At 39.9% G+C, this 17,081-nt stretch overlaps 1 protein-coding gene across 4 annotated transcripts in view; it reads left to right on the top strand.

The window, feature by feature from the left end:
- The window catches only part of LOC124133089 (GRAM domain-containing protein 4-like), a 78,777-nt gene that overhangs the window by 3,379 nt on the left and 58,317 nt on the right, over window positions 1-17,081 (top strand). Inside the window, exon 1 of one of the 4 annotated variants that reach the window (XM_048401793.1) lies at window positions 6,170-6,257. The exons of the other annotated variants lie outside the window; for them this stretch is intronic. The gene's annotated coding sequence lies outside the window, so the exon portion shown is untranslated. Of the gene's footprint in view, window positions 1-6,169; window positions 6,258-17,081 lie in introns of those variants that run through there. 4 annotated transcript variants of the gene reach the window in all.

The raw sequence follows: 17,081 nt of genomic DNA, 5'->3' as shown, positions 1-17,081 counted from the left end.
TATACAGGGTAAAGTCATGAGGTATTATTATTTGCATCAGTTGGCTTCACACGTGTTATGTGACTCATCAGTGGTGAATTTAAATGTGTGCAGAGAATGGCCATCTTGCCTTAGTGGCCATTTGTGACCAGGGCTCCAGACATATTCCCAGCCATGGAATACCTTTGTTTGTTTGTTGTTAAACGCTGCACTCAGCAATATTCCAGCCAAATGACAGCGGTCCGTAAATAATCAAGTCTGGACCAGACAATCCAGTTATTGACATATGAGGATCGATCTACACAATTGGGATACGGTAACATGCATCAACGAAGTCAGCGAGTCTGACCACCAAATCTAATTCGTCACCTCTTAGGGCCAGTATAGTCGCCTTCTAGAACTCTTCTACCCTGGATCATCATGGGGAATGGAATACTTAATGAGTAGGTGGGCTGGTGAGATTTATTTGGGGGATGAACACGTGACACAGCGACAGAGGTGGGGTCGCCAGAATTTATCACAGCCATGAAAGAATGACACAGTTCTGTTGTTTTTTAAGTAAAGTTATTATGAATTTAGTGACTGGTAAATCTGGTAATGTATTATAGAGAGGGGTGGGAGGCCTAAAAAATCTTACATAAAATGGGATGGTACTAGGCCCACCCACCCCTATAATAAGTGACCAGTGCCTTACTCAAATATTGTCAATCTAATTGGGAACTGATAGTTTTCTTTTGGTATATGTATATTTAATATTTTGGGTCCAGTCTAATGGGTATTTGGGGTGGAGCGGTCAAGGCTAGCAAGCGCCAGGTGCTGAGATCATATCCGCTAGTGACCGGGTTGTTATTCAGCCTTGGGACCAACTATGTTTACAGGTCTTTACAGTGTTGTCACTACCCCTAGTGTACAGTACATACACCCTGTACACTCAAAAGAACCCACTCGTCCGATGGTAGATGACCAGATGGTGGAAACCCCAATACGTACATACACCCGAAACACGAGTGTCAAAACATGTGATGTCAACCTGGGCAAGTGACTTAGTTCAAATGTGCCTCTGCTCACCCAGCAGGGAATGGATACCGTATATGACCGCGGATAAGCCGAGGTGTTAACTTGACCATTGAAATACGAAAGAAAATGATATGACCCGCAGATAAGCCGAAGCAGGAAGTGAAAAAAACACTGTGAAGTCTCTAGTCTTTTTTTTAATCTCATCATGATCGTTTTTTGTTGCCATCAACAACGAAGCGCCATTTTGTGAATCAGTGTATATAGAATTATGGACCCGTGAGAAAATGTACCAACAAATAAAAACACGTCTTTTTTCATTTTGAACTCATGATGAGAATGCCAATATTCCAACTTTTATACACCTATGCAGTAACTCACAAATTTGCTTCACTTGAACTTCAAACATTGCCGCCACTATTGTATGTTAATCCAATTGAATTAAATAAACTATGAACAAATTAAATTACCATCACTTACTCACAGGCTTCTCCAGTTTATGAAACTAATCTCTCGAAAACAAAGGAATTAGGCCCCTACTCCAAACACAACCGCTAACTTGAAAGTGTTTGTGTGTAAACAAGATAACAATACCAATCGGCCCCTTTGTTATCAGTGCTCATTTCCTTGTGTACCGTGTTGCTTTTTAAACAATAGGAAGCAATCACAGTGGTCACCGTTTGTGACGTCAGGCGATGTTTCTGACAGATCACAATCTGAAAAATACTACATGTATCATGAAAGTGTATCCTGTGGATAAGCCGACCCCTTTCTACAGAGTCTTTTTTCTGGTCCTCAAAATTCGGCTTATACGCGGTCATATACGGTACCCGATATGTGAGGTGGATGTAAAAACCTTCTAGCACCCTCAGGCAGCTTGGGCTGTATACTCCCCAGGGAGTTGAGAATGATAACAGGAATGCGAACGGATCCACTGGTCGGGGAACAAATTAAACCGCATTTGAGCAGATACTTGTACCTGGATCCCTGCGGTATGTATAATATAATATAATAATAATGAATACACAATGCCATTTAGAAACACTTGGGATAACACTTTCTTAGTAAAGTACAGATTCTCATACTTTTTGGGGTTGAGTCCTGTCCGGGATTCGAACCCACACTGCCAGAGTGAGGCACCTAATCGCCAGCACACTAAGTCAGGGATCTAACCCACTCAGCTATCAAGGCTTCCACAAAAATGAAATAATATTTTTAATACAATGATTAGATCTTTTTTAGAAAAGTAATTCTGCCTAACATGCTGTTTCTGGTGACTTATACCTGTCTCATCAGAAAGCTGACAAGAATATATATACCTACTTAAGTCGATAAGCAGGTTGTAGCACTTTTGTGCAGTATTCACTACCAAGTCGATTTCTTGTATACATCAGGGGCAAGGGTGGTCCAGTTGTCTGGGGGGTCTTAAATCACTGTGCAGAGTTGTGTCCCTTGGGTATGCCAGAAACCTATGATTGTGGGTTCGTATCCCTGTTGGTCAGTTTAATAGTGGGAAAACATCTGAGCCATGCATTACTTTAGCCCCTCCCACATTAAGGTGTCATATAATAACATATAATAACATATAATAACAGGCCATGAAATAAAACTGGAATACTGTTAAAAGCGGTGTTAAACCCAACTCACTCACTCTCTCATGTATTGTGATCAGGAAGTAAAGATCTGTAAGATTCTGTAAATCTTGAAATTAACGCAAGCGTGAATTAAATGCAAAAATGTGTGTGGTCTTTGCTCGCATTTTTAAACATCGCATTTATATCAACAATAAGACATTTTGGGATAGCAAAAAAAAACAACTTAGACATACGCTGATGTATTCCATACCACTGTTTATTGAGCAGACCTTGTATATAAAGTATATAAACAATGTCATTCAAACACTAATTACGTCCTGTGAATTGTCACTGCTGGGGTCAAGACAAGAGTTCTACTCACTTATGTCATCACTGATCACACCTGCAAGTCCAGACAGATGCCACCCTTTGTTCTTTGCGACCGCGTCAGCCGATCGTGAAATTCAATTACCGACAGTTACATTCGGAAAAGCTTGTGCAACAGCGATTATAATAACTGATAGATGCCGATTGAAAAGCACATTGTACATGTTTTATCTTAAACAGTCACTGATTGGTGATTAAAAAACTAGCACCATGCTTACAATGCTAGGTTTTGCAAACAAAAAGAGGGAGCCGCAAGCACACACAGATGGGTATATTACTACCGTAATCGGCGTGATAAGCGCCCAGGCGCTCTCAAAATAAGAAATAGGGGGCTCTTATTAGAATATTATTTTGGTGAAAACAAAACAGAGTTGAAAGATAAATTTCGAGGTTTATGCTGACAGCCTGAAATGTTTATGTACGACAGATATATTTTTCCAGAATTTAATTGCCCATAATCAAGATTGCGTAACACACGAGTGCGTATTATACGCGAATAAATAAGTCTTGTGTACATTGATCAATTGGAAGGGGTGCTAATTTGGATTGTTCACTAGCCAATATATTTGCAAATAACGCTGTGGGCGCTTATTAAAGCGGGGCGCTTATTATGTCGAATAAGGTATTCACAAAGTTTTCTATGATTTACAGGGATTGTTATGAAACAGGTTTTCAAGTTAGAATACCAAAATTTCAAGAAACAGGTGGGTAAAAAAAGTTTGAATACCCTCTAACAATTGTGGATACACAATCAAAATCAAACCTCTGGGTGAAATCTTAATAATATATCCAAAAGCTTCATATTGCTCTGGTTGCTGTACTTTTGTTTTGATGTAAAATTTCATGAATATGTATGCAGACAAGTTAATTGGGTAATGATTATTTAATTTGCATATTTTAATCAGATATGCAGCTTATCTTGAGCTCTGTTAATAATTTAGTGAACTAGAAATATGGGAAAGTTTCAGTCGCCTGAATTTACATCGGATGGTTGGTGTTTATCTGATCAGGTTGGTGTGAATGTTGACACTGGAGTATGTTTTGCAGGTAACAGCAGGTAGAAGCTATACGCACATGACTCATGTAGAAACGTGGATATATATAAGCAACAGAACAAGTTCAAGTCCACTTTGTTTGTCTCAACATTTTCATTTCATAACACGACCATGGCGACTTTTACACTAAAAATTCCTTAATGGTGCAAATAATAAAAATCACCGCGCCTGAAACACAACATAATATTCATACACTGAAATATGTTCCATTGATCTTTGTCAAAATCAGAAGTTTGAGCGATTTGAATATATTAATCATTTATCGTAACCTTTAAAGTCTTCAGTTAGCATTCAGTAACGATAAATATCACCCCATGAGACAAATGGACAACTTACAATGTCTGTGAAATATCGATGGAGATGATAAGAAAATAACACTTAAGGAGAACCAAGAGAAACTATGTCATGCATTTCAAGAAATAATGTTCAAAAATATCTAAAACATGTGATAAATTATCAGAGGGCCTCAGACACTCAGTATCCCAGACCCTAGAGGTAGAGTAAACAATGAATACAACTCAAGTCTTGAAATATTTGGCAAGTCCAGATTGCCTCAGCTCCAGAAATTAAGCATTGTTCTAGACTCCAGTTTGTTCTGATATTGAAGTGGTGATAGCATCGTCATGGTTACACTCATATTTTGGCTGATTTCCTCAGTGAACTTACTTGTTTACAAATGTATGTTTTGTTTTGGGGTAACATGGGGTATGAGGCAGATGACTATGATAAAGGTCGTAGATCAGGCAGCCTTGTGGACAGATGTGAATGTATTAAATGTATGCGAAAATATACCCCTAAATCTAACAGTACATGACACAATGTTGTCGTTATGCACCCATGGAATCTAGGGTTCATTGTAATGTGTCTTTTGTTGGTTTTTTTCACACCACACTCAGCAATATTCCAGCCAAATGACAAATGTCTGTAAATAATTGAGTCAGGACCGGACAGTCCAGTGATTGATGACATGAGCATCGATCCATAATTGGGTTGTGATGGTTTCATCAAACAAGTCAGTGAGCCTGACCACCAAATCCCATTGGTCAACTCCCATGGGGAAAGGGAAGGGCGAATAATAGTGTTTAGGTTAGTGATAGAGCATATAGAAACTATTCAAATACATATTTATGATGTGCGAAATGATACATGTATAAGTTTCTAAGGTCAATATTTGGAAATTTACAAATATACAAATATTTCCTCATCCACAAATGCTCATATTTCGAACCCTTGTCATTTTGGAAAATAGACAGAAGTTTTTGAACCTATGACCATCAAAGAAATGCATTTAAAATACACTATGAGCAAGTATTTACTTAAGGGTATCAACTTCAAAAGTCAACTTTGGAAATGTCTGCAAATCTGGTCATGGCATGAATGACAATGGTGCTTGTGCATACGGCAATGAGGGATGATGATATGTTTCCTACGAAATATACGTCCAAAGTTTGCTCATATCGGAAAAGTTAGCTCATATTGGGAATCATACGCAAAACCAGTCATTTCGTGCATTGCCCACTGTATTTGCGTTTGTTTCATAAGTGTAAAATACGTCTTTTGGCCCTGTGTAATGTCATGATAGCAGATTTGGAACTGTTGTAACATTTGCTGTGGAATGATAGACTTGCACAAGTCTCTTAGGCATGATTATTATTTTAAATCATAATTTCTAGGTTATGTAAATAATAAGAAAAGTCCCTATAAGAGACCACAGATCTAGACTTGCCTATTAGGGGATAGAATTACTACATATCCATGGAGTTTTCTTTCAGTACAGCCTTGGAGGAAGGCTTGTGGAATGATAACGGATTGCCTCACTGCAGCTTCGGTATGGTAAAGTGTTAACTCTCTGCAGTGTCATGACATATCCAAGCTCCTCACAGCCCCCAGTGCTATCAGTGTGTGTATGGGATATTTCTGCCACACACATGTGCTTCCACATCAGTTTGTTCTGATAATGAAGTGGTGATAACATCGTCATGGTTACACTCGTATTTTGGCTGATTTCCTCAGTGAAATTACTTGTTTACAAATGTATGTTTGTTTTGAGGTAACATGAGGTATTTGTATAAACTGTTTAAAAACGATGTTTACCTTAGTCAGTAGAGCTCTTTTGAGTGCAGTGCTTTTCTGTGATGTGTTGTCAGGAAGATAGGATTTACACCCGTGTGAAACTCATTCATAATCAAGTGTTTCATCACACCTGCTCTAGTGATAAAGGGAGGAAATTTACATGTCACCTTGTCAGGTAGGTCATTAATTCAGTCAAATATTGGATATAGGTTGGTTTCTTATTAGTAAAATGTTAAACAACAAAGAACAACCAAAAACTGTTGCTTTTTTAAACCTATTATGCAAAAGAGATGCAAAAGGCTTATCCGGATCTTTCTAGAGGCTGATATTCAGCCCCAAGTCTGCAGGAAATGTCAGTAAAAATTCCCAAATTGGAATTAAACATTTTCCAATTGATCTGTTCTAGTTGTAGCTAATGTTATGGCTTTGTAGAGGTTATTTGTATTTCGCTGATAACAGGACCAATGTAGAGGAAGAGGCTGTAGTGCTTAGTTTAACATTATATATTGCATTGAATGCGATGTGAAAATTCCATGTTAAAACAGCTGAAGTTAGGGAAATATGAACTTTCCAAATTTGTCCGCCAAGGTCACTTTAAGAAATAAACAATGCTGCTGTTTGTTGTTTTTGTTCATTTGGGGATTAGCAACACATTCTGTCCATTTTAGCTATAATAACGGTAACATTTTTTTCAAGGCTTCTCTTAATGTTATAAACCTTTTGTGACAAAACACTACTTTTCGAGGAGGTTCTTTAACATGTTGATAAACTGAGAATGGATTCATTGACCAGGAAACCCTGGGTATTCAGAAGGAAATATTCCAGTTTTAATTGAACAGTAAGAACTGTAAGAACTTATAAGTTATGAATGTAATGTTAATTTTTAATTGGTGAAAAGTAAAAATCAAATTCACATGAAAATTCCAAGACATGAATTGAACCAGCAGCCTCATATGACATGTTTAATTTTGTAACCCACTGTTTTCTCACTGAGACACCAGGGCAGGGGATGAAAGGTTGTTCAATTTTACATTTCATGACTTCAGTTGTGTGCTGCACATCGTCTTTCCCATGCACGCTTTCATCGAATTCCTTTTATGCAGCGATGCACTGTATTGTTCCACTATATGGTATCCTGATGTCTCCTTATTCTTTCTGGTATTTCATGCATGTAGACGGTTAATAAGTTGGATAAAAACCTCCTCCTCGGTCTTAACTGAGAATGTAAGCCTCGGGCAGCAGGATATTGGGTTGCCAGTGTCGGTTTTGATCCTTAACATAATACTCTGAAAAATAAAGTTACCCTTATATTATCACATTATTCATAAAAACACAACCATAACCATGGCAAAATTACAAAAAAAACTACTTATGATTAACTCATTGAGGCTGATGTGTTTTCCATAATGATAATGTTAGGTTTTAGGAAACCTAAGAATGCTGTACAAATGGTGTTGGTCTTTCCTAGGGACATATTGACAGAAAGCTTGCAGAGAGCACCACACCCTCATTCTCTTGTTTACCATGAAGCTTTGATCGAGTAGCATGGTTTATTTTGCAAGCTTACTTGAAATAAGCTCAATTACAACAGACAACAGGCTCATGGGCGTTGTGCTAAGATTGACAATGCTAGAAATAGGAAAAAGCGCGCAAAATAAACTGGGATTGTTTATGTTTCCACTCATGTAATTACAATCTCTTTTTACTAAAGAAGGGTAAAGATTGGACAAATCGACTTGCTTAAGAAGCCTATAACAAAGGCCATGATAAAGTAATTATAAGCATTTCATCCCTGCCCACCTCTCTACCAAACTCACATCATTTTGTCATCCCTACAGATGAGGAAGTCACCATTTGTGTGGGCGTTGGGGTAGCCTAGTGGTGAAAGCGTTCGCTCATCATGCCAAAATGCATGAAACCCATTTTTTGTGATGGAAACTAACAGTTTTAGTCCACTAGTACTTATAATGATAACATAGAGCAAAACCCTTAAAAGGGGAAAAATTATACTGGTCCTTTTGATACCTTAACTATTGGGCAGTTTGGCAAGAACTATGGGACTAGTGCCAATTTCTAACTCTGATTTTGGTTTCCCCTGCCGTGATATATCTGGAACAGTAAAAAATGTCTAAAAATGGTGTAAAATTCAATCTCTCACAACCTATGCTCCCTTCTTCTTTATTTGATTCTCTTCATCCAAGGGGCGGTCGGGTAGCCTAGTGGTTAAAGCGTTTGCTCGTCACGCCAAAAACCCAGTTCGATTCCAGACATGGGTACAATGTGTGAAGCCCATTTCTGGTGTCCCCCGCAGTGATATTGCTGGAATATTGCTAAAACCATACTTACTCACTACTACTACTCTTCGTCCCACCAACCATTCATGCTTCCTGTTGGGGAACGGGTGACCCAGTTGTCTGATTCATTGTGCAGATTGTATCATTTGAGGACGACACAAACCTTTGATTGTGGGTTCGAATCCTGTTTTGCCTGATTATGTTTCTAGGTTTGTCAGCACCATACCTGTGCTTGTGGGTTTCACCGAAGTGGTAAACATCTGAGACCTGCATCCCTCTGGGCTTTCCTCCCATGTTAAGATGACACACCGTGATATAACTGGAATACTATTCAAAGTGGCGTTAAACCCAACTCACTCATGATTTCTGACTTTCATGCTTCATGTGAATATGTGAATTATGTCAATCAACAGGTAGTCGACACAGATGCCTTGATAAGCTTGTTTAAGAACTAAAACTGTCAAATTATTTTATGTTCTTTGCAATCAATTAGAATCTCAACTTAAACTTTGCTTGGACATATTTTGTCTATTACTTATGAAATTTGGAATAGAAATGATAACATAGATACAAACATAAGTTCTGAGTTTGGAATCTGCAGGCCAGTAATCTTCCAAGATTACAGAGATACCAGAAATAAACCATACACCCATACCATGAAATTGATATGCATCTGCAGTAAGCATTTTCAGTAGCGAACTAGACATCATTTGGAGGACTAGTTCCCGTGGTTCCTGAAAGCTACCTGTTCAGGTCCCGAGTGGCTACAGATAAATGGTTACTGGTCGAGGCGCTGTGTACCTGTGTCTGTACAAGCACCTGTTCCTCAGTGAGGTATGGCAGGACTGCCCCCCTGACAGGCGCTGTCTGCTGTGTATGTGGGGCTGGGAGGGAGAGGCTCAGTAAAGAGAGAGAGAATAGTTCTAGAAGCACAAAGTGTCAGGAGTCTTACAGTTTCTCCAGGGATCTTTATACTAAACTATGATGAGGCTGCTAGTATTGAAGATGGAGAAAGCATGTGGTACTCTATATATATACTGAACTGCAAATGAAATGTCTCCATGGGTAGATATATGAGAAACCTTATTTGTCCAAACACTGTAAACATACTTTGAGACATATTAAAAAGATGAAACTTGGCAAAACTGATCATCAAGGTTGAAATTAAAGTGTCAAATGTTCTTAAAGTGAAACACAACACTAGTCTCTGAGAAAATGGCATCACAAGTCAATATCTCGTATCCGCCATGTGCATTGATGACTGCCGTGCAACATCGATACATGGAATGGATGAGGCGGTTGATGAAGGCCATAGGCACTTGAGCCCACACTCTGAGGAACGCCTGTTGCAGTTCAGCTGCAGTTGTTGGCCTTGGTAAATTAAGCCGTCTTTGAATCTCATCCCACAGGTGATCATTGGGATTTAAATCGGGACTGAGGGCAGGCCACTGTATTGTTCTTATGCCATTCTGCTAGAGAAAGTCTCTTGTTGCTCTCACAGTGTGGACACGGGCATTATCATGCTGAAACTTGTGATTGCGGCCAAATGAGGTATGGCGTGTGGTCTGAAGACTTGATCAACCGAGCTGCTGTGACAACATTGCCTCTCCCTGGACCGATGTTCTGGAAGACCACAGGGCCGACCCTCTGTGCAAGACCAATCCACTCCACACCATGATGCTCGTACCACCCCAAGAGTCTCTCTCAACAACACAAGCATCCAAATAATGTCTCCCACGGTGTCGCCAGACTCTCTCTGCCATCTGCTGTTGAGATACAGTAACGGCTCTCGTCTGAGAAGAGGACTCTTCTCCACTGCTGCCGGCACCAATGTTGGTGCTGTGTTGCCCACTGAAGACGGTCCCAGCGATGATGTGGTGTCAGAATTGGTCCTCAGTGTGTGGCCTCGTGACAGTGGAGGTTTATACTCGTCAATCGTCGACGCACGGTGTCCGCACTAATGTGTCTCTGGTGTGTCCCCATGGTCTGTTGAGCAGTTTCCGCAGCAGTAACAAAGCGATCTTGAAGATGCTGTCGCACAATCTGACGATCCAGACGTGGGGTGGTGACCCTTGGTCTTCCACTACGTGGTCGGTCATATGTAGTGTTGGTGGTCTGGTATCGTTGCTGGAGCCTGTATATGGTCCTTACGTGGACTTGAAATGCATTGACTACTTGCCAGGCGGTTTGACCAGCTTGCAATTGTCTAAGCGCTTGGTGTCGCCGATTTCTTGTCAGTCTTGGCATTTGGTAGCAATTCAATATCATATGAATGTTATCCAATCTGGGTAGATTTTTATAGGGCAATAAATGGTGGTACGCATGTGCATTTCAATTTGCACGGAACTCACGTGCATCGGGTTACCATGGCCGTGATCCGTTTGGGCAATCGGTTATATTGTCATCTGCTTTGTTTTTGTATCATCAAATTTCATTTTTCCAGACAAGGTAATGTTAAATTTGAGAAACTTAAATTTTGACAAAAATTACCCAGATATTTAAATGACAACTTTTCATGCAATGTTACTTGGGGTGATGTTTCTTTTGCGGTTCAGTATATGTTGTCAGGGCTCGAAAGATTTCTTAAACCTAACTTGTCCTGCAGGGCATTAGATAATATTTTGTAATCATCTTGCAATATTTTCACTTGCTCTGTTAAATTTCATACTTTTTTATGTTCTCAGTTATTATCTATGGCAGACAGTACAAACTAATTCAGAGTCCCCGTTCAGTTGCACAGTTTTATTTTTTAATAGTCATGCAGTTTTTAAGAATTTCCTTTTTCAGCCTGTTTGTTATTAAATCATGATTTTTGTCATCACCCCACCATCCCCGATCAGAAACTTCCATATATCAGCCATTTCCCTCACAAAATCAATCATCAGCTGTTCACTATTGCTTTGACATTTGAGGATCAGTAACAAGTCACTTACAACAAAAAATATATATAATTATCGCCATTTAAAAACTAGTTTTGATATCTGCTGCGCAAATACGCTTCCTCTTTATTTCTGTAACAGACATTTGTCAAGCATGTCATCTATTTATAATATAAGTGAGTTGTAATTTGTTGTGAAAACTGAGATCATGCGAGGAATGAAAACGTATTTTAGGTTCGAGAATTATCTTTCATATTTTATTAAAAAAGATTACAGATGAATTCATACGGTAGGATGAGCGTTTCTTCACTTCTTCAACAACCTGCACATGCTGCCACTCGTCAATATGAGCAGACGTGTGGATTTTTCTGGCCCTGTGATGATAACTTTTTGTTCAGCTATGGTTCTCCTCCCTACGTGGGAGACATATTGAATACTTTATGTGATTGCTTGTCTCTCTTTACAAAACTAATGGAAGAAACTCGATACAACGTATTCATTCACATTCATATAAAAGATATGATTCATTTAGTATTTACAAACATATTCAACATACATCTCTGCTCCCTTGAGTCAAGTCTTCCAATGAATTTTGATATATTTTTTTATGTATCAGCTAATTTCTAATTTGTATCCGGTCACGTTCAGCCCCAAGTGTCTTTGATTTTGTTCATTCTCACACCAGACATACATGTCTAAGTTACAGTTGTCGAGACTAAGCCTATAGAGCCATTGCGCTTTATTCAAGGCAGTAGAGCTATGTGTGTGATCGGTAAATAAAGATCTGTGATCGGTAAATAAAGATCTGTGATCGCTAATTAAAGGTCTGTGATAGGTTAATAAAGGTCTGTGATAGGTAAATAAAGATCTGTGATCGGTAAATAAAGATCTGTGATCGGTAATTAAAGGTCTGTGATAGGTAAATAAAGATCTGTGATCGGTAAATTAAAATCTGTGATCAGTAAATAAAGGTCTGTAAGGAAACAGGTAAGCAAGCAGAAAAGGCTACATCAGTGAATTATGAAGTGGTGATATACTTGTGTAGTTTTCTTATAAATTTTCATCCGTATATGTTTGCAAGCAATTTAATATTACATGGTTGATTGTAATTTGTTTTGCCTATGGAAAGCAGATACATAGTTTAACTCACGCTCTGACATAAAGGGAATGTTAGTATCCATCTATGAGTATTGCAGGATATGGACCTTGCAAGAATACAATCATTCTACACTTGCAGTACATCAGTACTATCATGTATTGTTACATTCTTAGGGCCTTATAATATTTTTTAGTTTGTTTGCGAAGCGACAGAAAAAAATATATAATGAAATTAGCAAAAGAATAAATGACTTTTAACCCCAAACAATTTGGGCTGATTCTGTTTTACGATAAGATTTTTTCATCACCATGATCACCGTCAGAAGAAATGGTGAATAATATAAAAAAAATTATTCCAACAAAAACACAATCATTTATCTTTTAGCAGAGACCATATACCGGTATATGGTCTCTGCTTTTAGTAACGTTTCACAGTCGATCATACTTCTGTGATTGTGTGACTTGCAAGTTTGTTTTGCATTCCTTAGCAGCAGTACTTATCTGGAAGTTGAAATTTTGAAATATGTTTTGATTGTCTACTTTTCATTTTAAGCCAAATTTTTTGTAAAACAAATAGTGGCTGCTGAATATGAGTGAGTGAGTGAGTATGGTTTTTACGCCGCTTTTAGCAATATTCCAGCAATATCATGGCGGGAACACCAGAAATTGGCTTCATACATTGTACCCATGTCGGGAATCGAACCCGGGTCTTCAGCGTGACAAGCGAACGCTTTAACCACTAGGCTACCCGACCGCCCTGCTGAATATGAATACACCCGGGGTGGGTGGCCTGTGTGGAGGTCCAGCTTGCAGTCTGATGGAATGTTATACCCTGGTTTGGATCTCTGTTCCTCTGATGACAACTGGTTTGTCTGGTTCTGGTTTGATCACTGTACAGGGGTAAGGTTATGATATAAGACATGGATATAACAAGGTTTTACCCGACACAAAGTCATGTGTCGTAAGCACATAAAAATTGAAAAATGGCGCATTAAAAAGTATAGAGTACCTCCACTGTGTATGCATGCATGCATCTTTAGGAGAGAATGTTGCTATTTCATAATTTGTACCACTTAAAGTTAATTTCCATACATAATCATTTACAACACAATACACACTCAAATGCTTCTTCATTTTCAAGGAAACCTTGATAAAATAAAAATAACAAGCAAGGAATGAGGCTCTGCCACTCATGAAACAACTTTGACAGGTCACTCAATGACATAAACACCTGTTAAGATCCGGGTTCGAATTGATCGTCAGCAACCCATGCTTGTCATAAGAGGCAACTTACGGAATCAGGTGGGCAGGCTTGCTGACTTGGTTGATGCATGTCATCTTATCCCAATTGCGTACATCTTGATATCAATCACTGTGTTGTCTGGTCCAGACTCGATTATTTACATACCGCCGACATATAGCTGGAATATTGCTGAGTGCAGCGTTAAACAACAAACAAACAAACAAACAAGACAAACAATGACATAAACATGTTCTTTGAAAAGAGAGAACAAAATCCTCTATTTACTACATTTTTTACATTTCTCTGGGACTTTCTGTTTTTTTAAACTTATCTGACAGACAGTCGGGCAGCTGGAGTAAAATTTCATGCAGCCCGATAGAAAAGCTATCAGCCACGGGCAGGCAGGCAGGCAGTTATTTCGGACGCTGAACATGGATATATCTCTGGATCTAAGCAGCATGGATGCCCATCATATATTGTGATCATGGTGATTAATGTTATCTTTCAATACTGGAACAGCGTGATGGTATTCCAGCATTTATTTCTTCAACAGATGCTACATGAAAACAAACTGGTAATGCCTGCTGCTGTACCAAGATGGGTTGGTTTGATCAGGATTTATGTACAGCATGTCAGCCCTATGAGGGTGGGAAGCATGGTACATTGACACAGGTCTTAGACATTAGCCACTATGTAGAAACCCACAAGCATGTGTTTGGTGCTGTTAAAAGAGGATCAAACCCACAATCAGAAGATCCTGGTACCACTAAGGGCCACAACCCTGCACAGCAAATTCCAGCCCATGTTCCCCCAGATGGCTTAATAACGTATAGGTTTGCAAATCATTTCATTTAAGAAATACATTCTGTTGATGATGTTTGATCTTTCTCTTTGATTGACATGATGTAGAAATGTTCAGCTTGGTCTTGAGCTTAAAGAGTTTACTGAGAGCTTGGTGTTTCAGTCCAGTGTGTTAACTTCCCATGCACCAATACTTAGTGACGGACAAGAAACAACACATTTTAAACATGTTAAAGATGCCACAGTGTTATTTACACTTTTCATCAATGAGTGAGCTTGGCAAAACACACATTGAAGATTCATAATAGTCTTTCATACAGACCCTGAAACAAATATGTCCAATACAGTCCATGGAAGTCTATTAGTGAGTGAGTGATTTGGGTTTTACACCGCTTTTAACAGTATTACAGTTATATCGCGGCATGTCAGCTTAATGTGGGAGGAAAGCCTGAAGTGACATACTCCAGTGTCAACATTCACACCTACTTCATAATCAGATAAACACCAACTACATTATGTAAATTTATTTCTAGATCACTAAATTAATAAGAGAGCTAAAGATAAGCTGCATATCCGATATATATGCAAAATATGCAAAATAAATAACCATTACCCAATTAACTTGTCTGCATACAAATATTCATGAAATTTTACATCAAAACAACAGTACAGCAAGCAGAGCAATAGAGAAGCTTTTGGATATTTAGGTATTTCACTCAGCAGTTTGACTTTGAATGGGTATCCACAATTTTGATAGTGATTGAGTGAGTTGGGTTTAACACCGCTTTTAACAGTATTTCAGTTAAATAATGGTGTGTAAGCTTAATGTGGGAGGAAAGCCCGAAGTGATGCAGGTCTCAGACGTTTACCACTTTGGTGAAACCCATGAGCACGGTTATGGTGCTGACAAACCTAGAAACATAGTTGGGGCGAACCGGGATTTGAACCCACAATCATAGGTTTGAGACGTGCCCAAGGGACGCATGTCTGCACAGCAAATCGCGGCGCCTTAGACGACTTGGCCACCCGTGCCCCCGCAAGTCTATGATATTTGGCAAGTATAGATTACTGCAGTCTGAAAATGAAGAAAGTCTCTGAGCTCCTTTTTATTATATTTAATAACTATAATTTAACAACTGTTTTCATGGTTTTGTTTCTGTAAAATAGGTCCATTTCAGAGACTGCAGGGAATGTAGAAACAGATGCCTGATTTTCAGATTGTTTGTAGAAAATATTTAGCTGAATTTCTTTCAAAGACATCCTTGAATCCTAAGTCTTTGTTTAGAATGTCAAACAAGCTAATCAGAATAATAATACTTCAACCTTAATCAAGGCATTTACATAATTTCTGTTTGACATTGCTGAAGGAATATCTTATTGTTAACTACAGACTGTATGGTTCCAGCAGTATCAATTGACAACAAGAACACAAAACAAGCGTGAGGTGTACGTGCTAACCAGATCCAGGTGTGAAGATGCTCCCAGGTAAACATGATCTGGTATTGATGAAGGTTGGGATGAGCCTCCCGTGGGGCTCTTGTATCTCCTGCATTCCTGTCTGCTACACAGCCTCTCAGTGTCAGTGCAGCTACACAGCCTCTCAGTGTCAGTGCAGCTACACAGCCTCTCAGTGTCAGGCCCAGCCACTACACAGCCTCTCAGTGTCAGGCCCAGCCACTACACAGCCTCTCAGTGTCAGTCCCAGCCACTACACAGCCTCTCTGTGTCAGTCTCAGTGCCACTACACAGCCTGTCAGTATCAGTTCCAGCCACTACACAGCCTCTCAGTGTCAGTCCCAGCCACTACACAGCCTCTCAGTGTCAGTCCCAGCCACTACACAGCCTCTCTGTGTCAGTCTCAGTGCCACTACACAGCCTCTCAGTATCAGTTCCAGCCACTACACAGCCTCTCAGTGTCAGTCCCAGCCACTACACAGCCTCTCAGTGTCAATCCCAGCCACTACACAGCCTCTCAGTGTCAGTCCCAGCCACTACACAGCCTCTCAGTATCAGTCTCAGAGCCGCTACACAGTCTCTCAGTATCAGTCCCAGTCACTACACAGCCTCTCAGTATCAGTCCCAGCCACTACACAGCCTCTCAGTATCAGTCCAAGCCACTACACAGCCTCTCAGTGTCAGTCCCAGCCACTACACAGCCTCTCAGTATCAGTCTCAGTGTCACTACACAGCCTCTCAGTATCAGTCCAAGCCACTACACAGCCTCTCAGTGTCAGACCCAGCCACTACACAGCCTCTCAGTATCAGTCTCAGAGCCACTACACAGCCTCTCAGTATCAGTCTCAGAGCCACTACACAGCCTCTCAGTATCAGTCCCAGCCACCACACAGCCTCTCAGTATCAGTCCCAGCCACTACACAGCCTCTCAGTATCAGTCTCAGTGCCACTACACAGCCTCTCAGTGTCAGGCAAAGCCACGTACTAGACAGCCTCTCCGTGTCAGTCTCAGTGCCTCTACACAGCCTCTCTGTGTCAGTCTCAGTGTCACTACACAGCCTCTCAGTGTCAGTCTCAGAGCCACTACACAGCCTCTCAGTATCAGTCCCAGCCACTACACAGCCTCTCAGTATCAGTCCCAGCCACTACACAGCCTCTCAGTGTCAGGCAAGCCACGTACTAGACAGCCTCTCTGTGTCAGTCTCAGTGCCACTACACAGCCTCTCAGT

The sequence above is a fragment of the Haliotis rufescens genome, unplaced genomic scaffold (assembly GCF_023055435.1).
Source record: "Haliotis rufescens isolate VD_foot unplaced genomic scaffold, xgHalRufe1.0.p SCAF_23, whole genome shotgun sequence".
NCBI lineage: Eukaryota > Metazoa > Mollusca > Gastropoda > Lepetellida > Haliotidae > Haliotis > Haliotis rufescens.
This window is presented reverse-complemented; position numbering and strand designations above follow the sequence as displayed.